The sequence below is a fragment of the Halichoerus grypus genome, chromosome 6 (assembly GCF_964656455.1).
Source record: "Halichoerus grypus chromosome 6, mHalGry1.hap1.1, whole genome shotgun sequence".
NCBI classification, from domain to species: Eukaryota; Metazoa; Chordata; class Mammalia; order Carnivora; family Phocidae; genus Halichoerus; species Halichoerus grypus.
The window spans coordinates 134,545,452-134,561,435 of record NC_135717.1 but is presented as its reverse complement, the minus strand read 5'-3'; the positions used below and the strand labels follow the sequence as shown (position 1 = coordinate 134,561,435).

The 15,984-nt window shown below is 44.1% G+C and overlaps 1 protein-coding gene across 2 annotated transcripts in view; it reads right to left on the bottom strand.

Moving 5' to 3' along the window:
• The window catches only part of TPH2 (tryptophan hydroxylase 2), a 91,771-nt gene that overhangs the window by 60,556 nt on the left and 15,231 nt on the right, over positions 1-15,984 (bottom strand). The window lies entirely within an intron of this gene.

Genomic DNA, 15,984 nt, shown 5'->3' with positions numbered 1-15,984 from the left:
TGGGTTCTCTTTGTCCTTTGTGGGGAAACCACCCCAATTTCCAAGTGTAATTTTGAGATTTTTTTTGTTCAGTGAGTAAAATGTCTGGGAACTACTAAAAAAAAAAAAAAAAACTATACTGAATTCTTGGGGCGCCTGGCTGGCTCAGTGAGTAGAGCATGTGACTCTTGATCTCAGGGTTGTGAGTTTGAGCCCCACATTGGGTGTGGAGGTTATATAAAAATAAAATCTTTAAAAAAAATGGGGGGCGCCTCAGTGGCTCAGTCAGTTAAGTGTCTGCCTTCAGCTCAGGTCAAGCTCTGCATCAGACTCCTTGCTCGGTGGGGAACCTGCTTCTCCCTCTCCCTCTGCCTGCTGCTCCCCCTGCTTGTGCTGTCTCTCTCTCTGTCAAATAAATAAATAAAATCTTTAAAAAAAACAACATAAATTTTTAAAACTATACTGAATTCTAAAGTGAGAGATTTGCACAGTGCACAATAGGGGCATTCATTATACATCATGCTGGGAGGTTCATACATTAAGCTTTCTCACTTTAGGAGGGGGCTCAGCAAACTTTTTCTGCAAAGGTTCAGAAAGTAAAAATATTTTAAGTTTTTGTGTGCCACACGGTCTCTGTCACAACTGTTCAGTTTTGCCATTGTATCTCAAAGAGAGCTGGAGATGACATGTAAACAAATGAACATCGTTGTATCCTAACCAAACTTTCATTACAAAAACAGACAGATGGCTAGGGTTGACCCACAAGCAGTAGTGTGCTGACGTCTAGGTCAGAATAGTGAGAGGTGGCTCGGGACTGGAACAGGCACCGAGAGCTTCCTGGAGGAGGCTAAGCCTCGTGGGCCAGGTGGGATCTGCCAGATCCCAGACAGAAAGGTGATGGAGGAAATGCTGTAACAACAGCCAGCAGCCATGAGCAGGAAACAGCTCCTGAAGCAGCCGGGAACCAGCAGAAGGAGGGCAGCACGGACATGTGCTTTTGCAAGCTATTGTTTGACAGACCAGAATCCGAATTTAGCCTCTGATTAAGATACCTATTTTAAAAGTGACATTAGGGTTTTGAAAAACCTCTCAAGACATCCTCAACAGCCACCTGCAGCACTCCCCCCTCCCCCACTGCCTACCCTGGCCACCCGTCAGAAGTTCTGCCCCTGCCGTCAGCACATATATTCATACAACATATGGAAGTCCAAATATATACACAGAAAACTAGGAATGATACCTCTGCCATCTACAGAACCCAAGCTCGGGCAGCAACTGCCACTCTGGGTGCAGCAGCTGCAGGACCCCTTCAACAAGCTGGGACCACCTGGAGCACCCCGCCCCCCCACCCCACGCCTGCCTCCCCTCCCCCTCCCCCTCCCCCACCCCCTCCCCCACCCAGGCAGTAAAGAAGGGAAAGAAGACAATAACAAGACGAGGCTAACACACAGATCCCCCATCCCCCAACCAGCTCTATACTTCAGGGTGTTCTTGCCAAAATACTTTTTGTTTTAAACTTTAGATCCAAATGTGGTTCCTACTGCCCCAAATTATTTTTATTTGAAGAAAAAAATGAACCGAGGTGCATGAGGGACAAGGGAAGAACACACTTAAGAAAGAACAAGCAATTAGCATTTGCTTTCTTTAAGTACCAAGACTGGGGCTCACGCAAACCAAATTAGAAAGAGATTAGCCTTGTTTAAATTTGGCTGTTGATAATAAATAAAAAATTACAACCTGGCAAATATTTGCTGAGAAGATCAAGACTGCTAAGGCTTAGCATCTGTGATAAGTTTAGAATGAAAGCTTGAAATGGAAAGATAAAAATAGAAAGGATGCAAGGAAATAAATATATAAACGGTCTGCCTCCAGTTCCAGAAAATTCAACGAAATCAATTTGAGTCAGGTAAGCCAACAAAGCTAATAAGAGCTGGGCACAAGCACGAGGTAGGAAGGCGATGAGGCTGAAACAGTAAAAGAGATATTGAGAAGCCATTTGAAAAGAATTGTTAGGTCAAACTTTTCCCTTCGATATGAATCTGCAAACCTTCGGCATTTCAAAGGGGAGCTGAATATAGCCAACAGCAAGCAATAGAAGGAAAGCAAGTGGGAGCTAGAATGAGAACAAAGAGCTTTACGGGTCTGTTACTTAATAACGAATTTCCAGCATCAGTCCTGGGAATATAGATGGTCACATACATTTCCATTTGTTTCCCCTTGACCGCCCTGCCTGGGTGGCTCACTAGCCTGCTCTCCGAGTGCTCCACAGGTGCACGTAGGATTGCTACCTGATGGCAGGTACGTCTGACTCTGGTCATCTCGAGCTTTCTCACTCCACTCTAGCCCCTAGCCCCAGGTCACTCTTTAAGGCAAATGTTTAAAAGTCAACTTCATCACAAAGTAAATGCCAATTTTATCCATTTTATTTCTATGATTAATAGCCAAAATACCAAGATCCAAGAAAAAGTAAGAAATTTCCTATTTTTCTCTGTAGCTAATAAGATTATATAATAAAAACCCATCTTTCAGAGGTCACTATGGGCCAGACACTTTTCTAAGGTTAATTAAGTGGTTTTTTTTTATTAATTAATCCACTTGATTCTCACAACAACTCCATGAGGTAGACACTATTATTATCCCCATTTACACATGAGGAAATTGAGGCTCAGAGAAATTAAGGTATGTGCCTAAAATCATGGGGCCAGGCTTAAAACCCAGTCAGTCTGGCTCAAGACTGGCTGTAGTCTTACTTGATTGGTATATACCAATGAAATAAAAAATGTATTCCAGAAACCAACTTATTTTCATATACCAAACTGAAATAAGGCTTGTAGGTATGTGTATTTATACATAGAAAATCGCATATACAATCACATGTAATCATGGTACTTGCATGTATTTGTAGATCACATAAGTACTTGCATATTTATTCACTTATTAATTCCTCTCAGTAAGACCAGAGATAGTGTTTGGGGCACTAGGAATGCATATATGTTTTTAAAAACTTTGAAATTTGACATTTGGAAAAATAAAAATTGTAGTCATGGGAAAAACAGAATGCATTGCCCTTCTTTGCCCTTGTCATGGATTAAGGTTTTTTTGTGTGAATTGTATATGAGAAGAATGACAGGAGGGTGTCCTGATCTTTTTAGGGCCTAGGATATATACCCATAATCATTTTACATCTATCTGTGGGTACACGTTTTAATGTATATGTAATAGGTGTCATAGTTCAGCGTCCTAAAACTCTGCTCTGGCCCAAAATTAAAGTCTCTTAAGTACTTCACATTCTAGAGAAAGCCCCCAGCAGCTAGAGCTAGCCAGCTTATTAAGAGGCAGCAGAGGGGCACCTGGGTGGCTCAGTCGGTTAAGCGGCCAACTCTTGGTGTCAGCCTAGGCCATGATCTCATGGGTCGTGAGATTGAGCTCTGCGTCAGTCTCCATGCTCAGTGGGGAGTCTGCTTGATGATTTTCTCTCTCCATGTCCCTATGCCTTTCCCCCTGCTCACGCATGTGCACGCGCTCTCTCTCTCTCAATTAAATAAATAAACCTTAAAAAAAAAAAAAAAGAAGCAGCAGAAATGGCCCTACCACTAAAAAAGTTCTGTCAGAGGCACCTGGCTGGAACATGTGACTCTTGTTCTCAGGGTTGTAAATTCAAGCCCCACACTGGGTGTAGAGATTACTTCAAAATAAAATCTTAAAAAAAAAAATTCTGTCCTACCACCCTTCCCAACCCACCCCCAAACCTCACCCACCAGTCTAACAGGAAATAAGAGAGGCACAGGATTACGGGGAAGGCCAGTGTTCGAGGGAGAGGGCAGGTTCTTTCCCCTTCCCCCAGTGAGGAGAGTAGGCTGCGCCATGACAATCATTTAGGAGGACCGCCCAGGAGAAGTGGGGCCTGGCATCATGTTTCCCAGCTGGACGCTGGCTGAGTGGCAGGACCTCAGGACCCCAGGACCCCCTGGTGTGGCCACCAGTAGAGAGACATGAGGGTATCTGGAAGCTAGGAGCATAATGCTCTATGAGAGAGAAGAGGGGACCTTTGACGTGCATCCTCTGACATTTGAGGTTCACATGAACATGGAGCCAGATGCCCAGTGAGCTCTAGAGATTTCTGTGAAATCGATGTGATGTGCCTGGGAGGAAAATGGAAAAGTCTCATCCCATCTAGTTTTGCCTAACTCTCAGGAGGCAAAGGGGATCCCATCACTCCTGTTTTGTGAGGGGTTCCCAAGCTCTAGCATGCACAACCTAGAGAAGGGGTTGGTGGCATGACCACTGCCAAGGCCACGGGGCTGCAGGGTGCATGTCTGCAGGGATGGAGGTGGAGGGAGGGGTGCTGGCCCAAGAAACTGTACATAACACTCTGCAGAGACCATTTCAACAGAGAGCACCCCATCAGAAAGAATCCGTCTAAGCCACGGTGAGTGTGGCCTGCAGTCTGCCCACCGCTGATTTTCTAACAACTCTGTAAAAAGCTCTCAGCAAACCCCCTCCCCCCACCCCAGTGCTCAGGGGAGTGAGGTCCTAGAAGAGAGGAAAGGTGTCTCAGAACCAGCACACACACGCATTTACACACATGCACACTCCCTCCAAATAACAGAGGGGGAAGGAGGATACACTTTGAATCAAATTTGAGATTTATCTTTTTTTTTAATGAATGGGGACTAGGCCTTAAATACCCAAATGAGACTATACTAATAATTGAAAATGACAGCAAATTAGATGTTGCTAAGGAACTTGCTTCCCAGCAGGAAAGTAGAATTCAACACAATACAGTGGAAAGCAGCGAGTGGGGAAAATAAAACCATTTTACCGTTGGAATAAACCCCAACAAGATGAGACTTCTCAACAAACTAATGACATGTAAATATTATAATTAGATCTTTAGGGAGTCTCCTCCATTTGCATGGAATTAGTTGGGATTCCGGAATTCTCAATAACCCCCAAAATTATTATTCACAGATCCCTAAATCACTGGAGAAAAACAGATGCGACTCTCAGGAGCTTCTACTCACTGCAGATTTGGCCCTCTTGCCAAAGAATGGTAAACTAAGTCTTTAGAAACACAACAGGAAACCAGCACTCAGTGAAGACAGAACCGGGAAAAGCACGACAGTGGTCACCACAGAATCGAGGCTTGATGATGAGAAAAATCCCTGGTGCAATAGGTTACTCAGAGATGATGAAGAACTTTCTTTGGAAACACCGAAGGCTGTGGGAGGCGTCTTTCTGCCTGTGAGGTGAAATGCCACTCTTCCTCGAGGCAGGGGGATGATCCTGGAAAACCTGCCTTGTCCCCACAGACAGGAAAAATAGAAAGTGCAGAGGCAAAAGTACATTTATAGATATTGTAGGTAAGTCCCAAGCTTGTTCAAGTTGTTTAACAAATATGTTTTGGATACAGAAATCCAGAGACACATACCCCACTGAGGCTGAAATTGTGGGAGTTCTTCCTCTAGCCAGATGAATAAGCAGCAATGCTTTTTTGTTTTATTTAATGGTTTCTTTGATCTTCTCCTCCAGCAGGTCCAACCACAAGGCTGGACTTTTCTTATACTTTTTGTTTTTTAATTTGGGGGATTGGAAAATATTTGATTACCATGGTACACCCTGGCTGTCTCCTGGAGCCCTTGCTGTCTAGAATTCCAAAGGTGAGACGCAGTTTCTTTGCTTGCGTTTTCATTAGAGGAACTCCAGCCTCAGGAAGCAATTCACTTATTCAGTGGAGGAAGATATAACAGGCTGCAATTGACAGTATTTCCATCAAGATGGCAAGACTGGCTGCAACACAAGGCGGATTGTGTTCTTTGAAAACAGTTGGATCTCCTCAGTGGCAAGAACCAAACAGAGCAGAAGGTAAACAGAGAATCGGTTAAGGGGATGGGTGAATCTGATAGAAGCAGTTAGGAATGAAGTCATTTTTTATTGGATTTCATTACATGTTCCTCGGGCCAGGAGACGCCTCACTTATTCAAAAGCTGTTTATCTGCCTGGAATAGACTGTCCCTCTCATCTCTGTCTCATCTTCCTTCCCTACCTTAGGCAGTTCTCTCTTGATTGACACTTCCACCTGGGGGTTTGCAGAAGGGAAATGAGAAGAGATGAAATGTAAAACCCCATGAACTTTGCAAATCATTAGCAATTAGCAGCTCCTCTAAGGGTTTGGACAGGGCCTTTGGAGAAAGAGTATAGAAACATGAAGGCAGGAGGTCTCTATCTTTGTTCCTTCTTGACTTATGACACATGCATGTGCTGCCTCCTCAATGAGCATACCCTGAATTCTGCATAATTTTCAGGGAGCTATCTGTAATTCCTCCTCTTTCTTTCCCATCCAAGAAAACATATAAGACTATAGAAGAGGAGACTGACATTATTCTAAGAAGAATCTTCATTTTGATCCAATATAATTTTTTTAAGATTTTATTTATTTGAGAGACAGAGACAGCATGAGCAGAGGGGAGCAGCAGAGGGAGAGGGAGAAGCAGACTCCCTGCTGAGCAGGGAGCCCGGTGCGGGGCTCGATCCCAGGATCCCAAGATCGTGACCTGAGCTGAAGGCAGACGCTTAACCAATTGGAGCTACCCAGGTGCCCTCCCCGCAGTGTAATTTCTTTAAAAGAAACATTCATCATTCACAAAATTTACTATCGATTGTCACAAAGCATTTGTTACACTTCTCACAACTGAGGTGACACACTGGTGTACAGAAATTTCAATCAGTACTTGTGATCTCATGTAGCTGGTGACCATAATGTCACCTCGTACTGTGCCAGTTGGTCCCACCTTCACAAAATAGTATCACCTGCAGCCAGGTGTCTTGAGCAGAGAGCTGTATGGTCAATGGGAGTTCAATAGGAAGATGGCTTATGCCTCTGAGACTGGAAAATATGTTGCCACAAGCCAGGGGAAAAAAAATCCTAAGTGGAGTCAATGGATTCCATTAAAGTTTAACCAGAAAGCAAATGCCATTTTTTCTACTGATTTCCCAGAAGTCAATGAGAAAGTCTAAGCCTCCTGCATTTGATAAAGTTACACTTCAGGATTCAGACCATAAAGGACACTAAATAACTTTATGATGAAATAGTGTCAATACTACCCAGGCAGGGCGGGCGGCGTAGGGGTGAAGTGGGGAGTAACGTATCCAAAATATTAATCTGCTAAATCTATTCCCCCATTACAACGTATGCTCCTTGAAGACAGGGGATTTTTGTTTGCTCTTTCATTTTTATATCCCTGCTACCCAGAGCAGAGTCTAGAATACATGACAAATATTATTTGTTGAATAAGTAAATCAATCTGGCTGAAACAGCCACAAATGTAAAGGTTGAGAAGAATTATAGTTGTGTATCACAAAGTCTGGCAGATATGCATTTGTCTTACTTCATCCCTGCCTCATATTTTAATTGCTATGGAAAAAGCAAGTCCGAAGACTGAGATTTTAGTAAGTTTCCTGGTAGCCTCCAGTTATCCCCACGTACTGCATACTTTATATGTAAGAGTTTCTTTTTTTCTAATTTTCTTAACTCAGGCTTCCTAGGCATATCCTATACTTGTAGCCACAGTTTTCATGAGGAAAGAAAGCAGCATATTCAAACCCATAGGGACATAAAAGCCAAACTTAGCTGAACGCAGAGATGTTTCCTTTGCTGGACTTCTTAAGGAATGAACTTGCAAAGATGTTTCCAAAGCTACAGAGCATGGTGATTGAATGCAATTTTTCAAAAAGAAAACCCACAGGGCGCCTGGGTGGCTCAGTCGTTAAGCGTCTGCCTTCGGCTCAGGTCATGGTCCCAGGGTCCTGGGATCGAGTCCCACATCGGGCTCCCTGCTCGGCGGGAAGCCTGCTTCTCCCTCTCCCACTCCCCCGCTTGTGTTCCTGCTCTCGCTATATCTCTCTCTGTCAAATAAATAAATAAAATCTTTAAAAAAAAAAAAAAGGAAACCCACAAATCAGTACAGTGACATAACAACCATCTGAGTTATATCCAGATTTCAAACCATCGAGTTGGTCTGACATAAATAAAATGGCTCGATGAGGGTTCATTTGGTAAGGAGACCAGGCAGCCCGAGACAAGTACGTTACACCATAGAGTAGACGTAAAGGCACAAACTCATTTTCAGCTAGTCCCCTAGGCCAGTCAGGTAAAGAGCATTTGTGATCACATATTTTATTTGCTTTTGCAAATGAGTTTTGCACACATGAATTTTCACAAATGAGTCTATGGGCCCTAAGGAACTTTCAGATGGTAGCAAACAAAAATGTTAGTTTGTTTTGTTCACATTGTTAATATTGGTGCTGCCTTTACAAGAGACATAATGAAAATAAACTACTGCACCTTGGGAGCCTCAGGGAGAGTGAAAATTTAACTCCTGGAAATTATTTGTTTTTATTTGTCCCGTGCACCCCAGGATAGGGCTTCCCACCATTTTTTCACCTTGCAGAAAGCCCTCTTCACATTCTAGAGGAGTGACTTTCTTCCGCAAAAACTATCATGAAATTAACTATGAACAGCCACAACAATGGGTCTCACATCCATCGCTACATGCGTGTTCAACACACAAAAGGAAATGGGACTCAAAAGAATGCAATCCAGAAACGAGCTGAAATTCAATAGCAGCCAGCAATCTCAGGGCACTGATATGGAGAGACCCAGGCTGGGGGCTCCAAGGCCTCCAGATTTAATCCCACACGTCTTGCGCCTTGACCAATAATAGCATCCACCCATTCATCTTCCTGTAACAATAACAATATAATAGCACATCACCTGGATAATGTCATATAGCACTCACCTTGGAGAGTGATTAAATTACTGTTAGTCTCCCTATTTTATGGTGAAGGAAACTGAGGCTTACACACAGTAATCTAAGATCAAACAGCTAGTGAGCGGCACCGCTGGGACTCAGATTATGGAAGGCTAGCTCTAGAGACCCCGCCCTTTTTTTTTTTTTTTTAATTTTATTATGCTATGTTAGTCACCATACATTACATCATTAGTTTTTGGGGATGCAGTGTTCCATGATTCATTGTTTGCATATAACCCCCAGTGCTCCATGCAGAATGTGCCCTCTCTAATACCCATCACCAGGCTAACCCATCCCCCCACCACCTCCCCTCTAGAACCCTCAGTTTGTTTCTCAGAGTCCATAGTAGAGACCCCGCTCTTAACCAACACTCCTCAGTGCAAGGTACTGAGTACCTAATGTGTATGAAGCATTGAGTTTGACCTCTGCTTCCTCATTTGAAACTGAAGGAAATAAGACAACCACACAACACTGAGATCAAATGATGCCACCTGTAAAGTGCCTGGGCCGATGCCTAGCACCTACTGACTACTCGGTATAGATGGATCCCTTCCTCCAGGCATACGGGAATGAATACAATTTTATCCCATCCCTGCAGGGTCGGGAATAGGTCTGGAGATGACAAAACAGTGCTCTTGTGTGTGAATCCATTCACCTCTCAGACACGACTTGTGGAAAGTAATTTCAGTCCTTCATGTTCATGGAAATCATTTTAAAATAAAATACTCATACCTCATTCCCTGTGGAATTTGGTGCAACCCCTGTCCTTGTCAGTAAGTGACACCAGGCCATACTGTGCTAATGTTTCCCCAGCTGTGGGAGCCACGTTATAATCAGACAACATCCTACTGAGGCATTCACGCACATCTAAAAAACGCGCCAAGCTCAAAAAATGAAAAGGAGAAACCTTTTCCAAATCAATTTTCCCTTTTGTCTTTCTTTCAATTCTCAGGCTCCCTTCCTTTCAGCCATTGAGCTGAACTTCAGGTAGAGAGAAACATTTGGCACAAAAATGATTCTTCCATAAAGCCTGACATCTTTTAAGTACTTCCAAGAACTGTGCATTTCAAATACACTGAGAATTCTGTAGAGAGCAGAATAAATTTTTAAAAACCCGGTCATTTAATTCTGGTGCTCTCATTTTCAACTTGAGGATGATATCACCCATGTCAAATGGAAGTTGCTATGTAAATTGAAAAAAAGGGGGGAGACAGGTGTGGCCTCTTGAGCAGAGAAAGATATTTAGATTCTACGGAAGAGGCCCTCTTGAAAACCCTAATGTGACCTTCCTCAGAAACCATTCCAGTCATCTGGGAAATGACCCCAGCACAACAAATATTAGGTTTTGTTCTACTTTTCAATTTACCGCTCCATTTCAGAGAAATTAAAGCATCAACAACTGGTGTTTATGCAGGAGTCACAAAGTACCCAAACAGCCACATATATCTCAGTTTCATTCAAAATCCGGGAAAGCAAATCAATGGAGGATAATGGAATGGGATAAAATTAGCTCAGTCGGGGAGAAAACATATTTGCCTTCTAAGATGCGTCTTCTCAAAAAGGTGGAGAAGGGGAAAAAATTAAAGCTTGGTCCCACCTCACAACAGAGCCCACAATTCATCAAGGTGACCATCTGCTGATGAGAAACTGATGAGAAAAATAGAATTAAAGATAAAAATTTACAACCCCCCAGTTAAGTTTTCTTCCCTGTGAAGAAAGCATAACTTTTCCCTTTCATCCTTCCTCTACCTTCTATTTGTGATGTTTCCAATTAAGATTGCCTATCTAAAAATAGGTAATGTGGCACTCACAATTCCTGTTAGTAATGTATTTCTTTTCACTACATTCTGAAACCAAGCAGGATCCATAAATCATACCTCTTCTCGCATGAAATGAGAAATGCTAAGGTCAACTGAAATTTCTGGGAGGGTGGAGAGGTGGAGCCACGCCTGTTATATTTCTGCAAGTTGCAAGAATTGCAAATGCTTCCTAGGAAAGACCCAGCGTCAGTAATCCTCCAGCTCAAACAAAAGCTAACTGGTCACAAGTACCTGGGAGTCGGGAAGGCCCCGTGTGCCCAGTGGTGGGCACGGGCAGCATCAGCTCTACCCAGGATCTGCCAAACAGTCCTATTCGCTGTCTTGAGCCTACCTTTGCTTGTCTCTGATCAGCCACCTCCTTCCTTTTCTTTACAAAACTAGAGCGACTCCTGCGGAGTCACGTAGCACAAGAGGAAACAAGACCTCCTGAGAAGCGAGATGCCGGCTCCGAAGGCACATCCATTCCTTATTATGTATCTATTCGACGTCTTAGAGTGCACGGCATTTTGGTCCCAGAGAGCTTCGTGTTGACGTGGGGTATCTGGGGTGGGGAGAGAGGAGGGTGGCAAAAAATGTTCTCCTCTGCTTTGATGAGGAAAGGAGGTTAGAATCATCTCCACTCCATGTCGAACGAGAGGTTTCTCTCTCTCTCTCTGATGGAGCAGAATAGAATACTCACAAGCTCCCCCAAACTGAATGAGCCTGCTGGGCTGGCGATTGCACTTTTCAAATATGCTAGTCCCCATTCGGGACTGTTTTGTTTTAGAGTCTCTGTTTAGCTGTGTACTTACACTCACAGCAAATGAATCACAAAGGGTGCGATTCTGTTAAATCAAAAAATCAAGAAATAAATAGTCTGGCTACTAGAAAGAGCCAGAGAGGGACAAACCCCTGGCAATCGTTTTTCAAGCGTTAGCCCAGCTGTGTTTATTTCCATCCATCCTATCTCCCACAGGGGTCAGGCCGGGAGAGGCGGGAGGAGAAGAGCACAGGATGGGGCGGAGCTGGGCAGAATCACTGCGCAGGCTGGGGCGTGGCTCTGGCCCGCGGGGCCCCGCCCACGTGCCCCCCCCCCCGCCCCCCGGGACGTGCCAGAGACTGCAAGTCACACCCGGCTGGGTTGAGTCCTGGCTCCCTAAAGCCTGCAGTGAACTAAATACACACAAGAGCCGTGCATTTCAAATACGCCGAGAACTCTGTAAAGAGAATGACTTTTTAAAATGCCGAGTCTCCGTGCTGTGACTGCGCTTTTCAACCTGTGTCAAGAGGAAGTGCCACAGCCACGTCCAGACGGACAAAAGAATAGATGTGGCTTCTTGGGCAAAGAAAGAGAGAGTCTTTAAGAGAAGCACACTTGACAGCCCCGGAAGTTACCTTACTCGGCAACTATTCTGGTCATCTGGGAAATGAACCGAGGCCGACAGTATTTGCTTTCGTTCTACTCCTCAACTGCTCCATTTCAGAGAAATTAAAGCATCCACAGCTGGCGTTTATGCAGGTAACATGATCAGCTGTGTCGCCTTCAGTAAATTTCTTAATGTCTCTGAAGCTCAGTTTCCTTGTCTTCAAAATGAGTACAAGAACAGCACCTATCCCAAAATGAGCGAACAAATGAGCAAAGTGTTGAACACGGTGTCCCGCACACGGCAGGAATTTAACCAAAGGAGGCTAAAACTACCCAAATATGCCAGCTGAGAGGTCCCTACAGTGAACACTTCTACCACCATCAGCCCTTCAGGGACTGATCCAACACAGCCGAGCTGCAAGCTGCACCCTCTAACCTTAGCTGAGACTCTCTGGCCTGGGAAGGCCTGGGAGAGGGCCAGTTTGTCAGCTGAAGAAGCAAGCTGTATGCATGAGTTACAGGAAACCGAAAAGTGTACACACACACATGCACACACACGCATATATTTTTGAAAAGCTCCTTTAACCCAGCCCACCATGGAGCCTGAAATTCCGTAATTCACTCACTCCTTAAGGTCCTTTATCCGTTTTAAATGAGCTTAACAAATGATTATACGGGAATCGAGGAACCATTAGCTACTTAACACATGATAATAATAGTCATATCTATCCTAGATTCAGCCCCAGCTTGTACCAGCCAGCATCTGGGCCCTGTAATCACTGCTAATCGTCCCAACCACACAAGGTAAATTCTATGCCCGTTTTAAGGTAAGAGCACTGGGACTCAGCAGTGCCTAGGTGGTTCAATTGGCTGAGCGTCCGACTCTTGATTTTGGTTCAGGTCATGATCTCAGGGTCATGAGATTGAGCCCTGCATCGGTCTCCACACTCAGCAAGGAGTCTGCTTGAGATTTTTCTCTCTCCCTCTCCCTCTGTCCCTCCTCCCTTCCTGCCTGTGCTCTCTCTCTCTCTCAAATGAAAAATAAATCTTAAGGAAAAATAAAAGAGCACTGAGACTCAGAGAAACTAGGTCAGTGCTCATGGCCACAGAGCTTGTAAGTGGTGGAGCAGGAAGTCAAACCCAGTATTGTCTATCTCCAAAGTCTAATCACTCTGCCACATGTTCTCCCACACCTCTGCTTCCATGAGGATTACTTCTATGGATAATACATTAGCACCTGTTGTGGTAGAGCTGATAGAGAGGGTCTTGAAGAAATAAAATTGAACACAAGTTAAATGTATATGGTAGCCAACCTCCAAGATGGTTCCCAGGGAAGCCTGCCTCCTGGCCTTCATCCCCATGCGTGGTCCCCTCCCACAGTGTAGCAGGGTTGGGCTATAAAACCAACGGAGTACATCAGGAGTGATGGTATGTCACTTCTGAGGCTAGGTTATAAAAGGCAGGGTAGATTCTACCTTGCTTTCTTTGGGACCACTTGATTTGGGGGAAGCCAGCTGCCATATCTTGAAGACACATGGCAGCCTTAGTGCAGGGACCCATTTTGTAAGAAAATTTGGCCTCTTGCCAATAACCATGTGAGTGAGCAGACTGGAAACATCTTCCAGCCCGAGGCTTCTCGGGTCAACACTTTGACTCCAGCCTCGTGAGAGACCCTGTTACAGAATCACCCAGCTAAGCCACTCCCTAATCCCTGACCCTCAGAAACTTTGTGAGATAATAAATGCTTGTTGTTTTAAGCTGCTCAATTTTGGGGTAATTTGTTACACAACAATAAATAACTAATACAGTATAAAAATCAGACAATTTTAGGGCTTAAAGAGTCTTAGTGAAGGGGAGTGGAGAAGGGTATTAACCAAAAGATAATAAAAAGATTTGGAGGGGCACCTGAGTGGTTCAGTTGGATACATATTTGACTCTTGATTTTGATTCAGGCCATGATCTCAGGGTTGTGAGATCAAGCCCCACGTTGGGCTCCATGCTCAGAGTCTGCTTGAGATTCTTTCCCTCTTCCCCTCCTCTGGCTCGTATGCACATGTGCTCTCTCTCCAAAATAAATAAATAATCTTTAAAAAAATCTTAAAAAAAAAAGATTTAGAGCATGAGGATACACAAAAAGGAGAGCCAGTTGAAGTGCAAAAAATTATAATAATATTAGCAAATACTTATGTAGCATTTCCTATGCAGTGTTCTAAGTGTTGTTATTATATTAGCTCACTTAATCCTTAAAACAATCCTATAAAGCAGTAGTAGAGTTATCCCCATTGTACAGATATGGAAACTGAGGCACAGAAGACAAATCATTTGCAGGAGTCACTCAGCTGGCAAGTGTTTAAGGCTGGAATTCACCACAGGCAGTCCAGTCCAGCTTCTGCCCTCTTAAACACACCACACCCTGCCTCTCAGATTGAAAGAAAAACTGGAGAAAGCAACCAGGGCCCTCCAAGTGGGCCAGGGGGCTGAGTAAACCCCACGCTTTTGGTCTAGATTCTTTGATTATTGTTTTGAGAGAGAGAAGGATAAAGTACACTGTATAGCAATGCTCCATTGATTTCACTTAATCCTCAAAATACTCGCAGGAGAAAGGCAGAGGAGATACTATTATTCCCATTCCACAGAGAAAACTGAGGCTGAGAGATGGATTCAAGTGGTTCTCCCAGAATTTGAAGTCAGAGGAGTTTTCTTGGCAAGTTAGGGAATTTTCCAACTTTAAGCAAATTCTGGCCTATTGCAACTCCCTTGTTTAACTTACTCATTGACATGGCATTGACCTATTTACATTTCAGATTCCAAGGACTATAAAAAAAAAATAAATAAATAAATCAGAGGAAGCAGCCCCATGAGAAGGACATAAGGTTCACATACCACCTTAATTTCAGCCAGAAGAAAGTACATTCATAACAAAACACAATCACAATAATATTCAAAATCAATTGAAGCAAACAAGAGTGGCATAATTAAAGTCAGAGCTCGGGGCCTCTTTCCAAGAGAGTAAGATGGATTGAAATAACTACCACCACCCCCACCAAAAATATAATTAAATATGCATGCATATTGTTGAGGAATAATCATTATAATAGCCCTCAAAGAAAAATGTGTTTATTTCTAGCCAATTGGAAAAAAAAAAAATGTATTACTGATTCTTCTTCCCCAATAATACAGCAATTGTGAACCCTACAGAAATGCAGCCAAGCGAACGCCAAGGTTAAAATATGAAGGTGCCAATGGCAGAAAGCTGGATCGTTTCAGACAAACCTCACAGCTACCCCCTCCCCGTCATAATTCTCTCTTCCTCCACACGCCATCTGCCCCCTACGCACTTGCATAGTCTCTGAACTGTCCGTATGCGCTCCACACCGTCTAATCACGAGCTACTTCTTTCTTTGTTCCCCCCAAAATCTCTATTATTTGGGTCGGGGAGGACAGGGTGTGTGATGTGCATCCTCTCCCACGCGAATTCAGGAGCCGTGCCCTCTCAAGCCAGGGCGGGCGTTCTGGGGTCTTCCACGGAGAATGTATTTGCACTCAGGAAGGTTTCCTCTGCCATTATTGGTGAGGCAATTAGGCCTCCCCCCGACACTCGCGGCCACGCGGCTCAGGCCCTGGGTAATCAATCCTGTTCTGGGCCGCGCTGTCAATCAGCTACGCGCCTGAGTGCCCCCTATCGACAGCTCTCAGCGTGCGGCCGCCTTCCCCGCTCCCGCTCCTCTCCGGGTTTACCGTAAGACAGAGCTTGAGCCTGCTGGTTTTTTTCATCAGAGACTGGAATTTTTCCATTTTCTCTGCTTGTGTTGATTCTTCGCCCCCTGCTTTATCTTTTCAAGACTAGCATTGAAAATACAGTATTTAACACGAATCCCCCGGAGGGCTTCTTGGCCATGGTTTCAATATCTATTATTCGGTCTTTCATTCCTTTCTCCCTCCCCTTACCTTCAGACACCTCAGACTGCAGCCTGCCGATCCCTACAACAACCCCAAACATCTGGACTCCATCTTCGTCTCTATTTCCGAC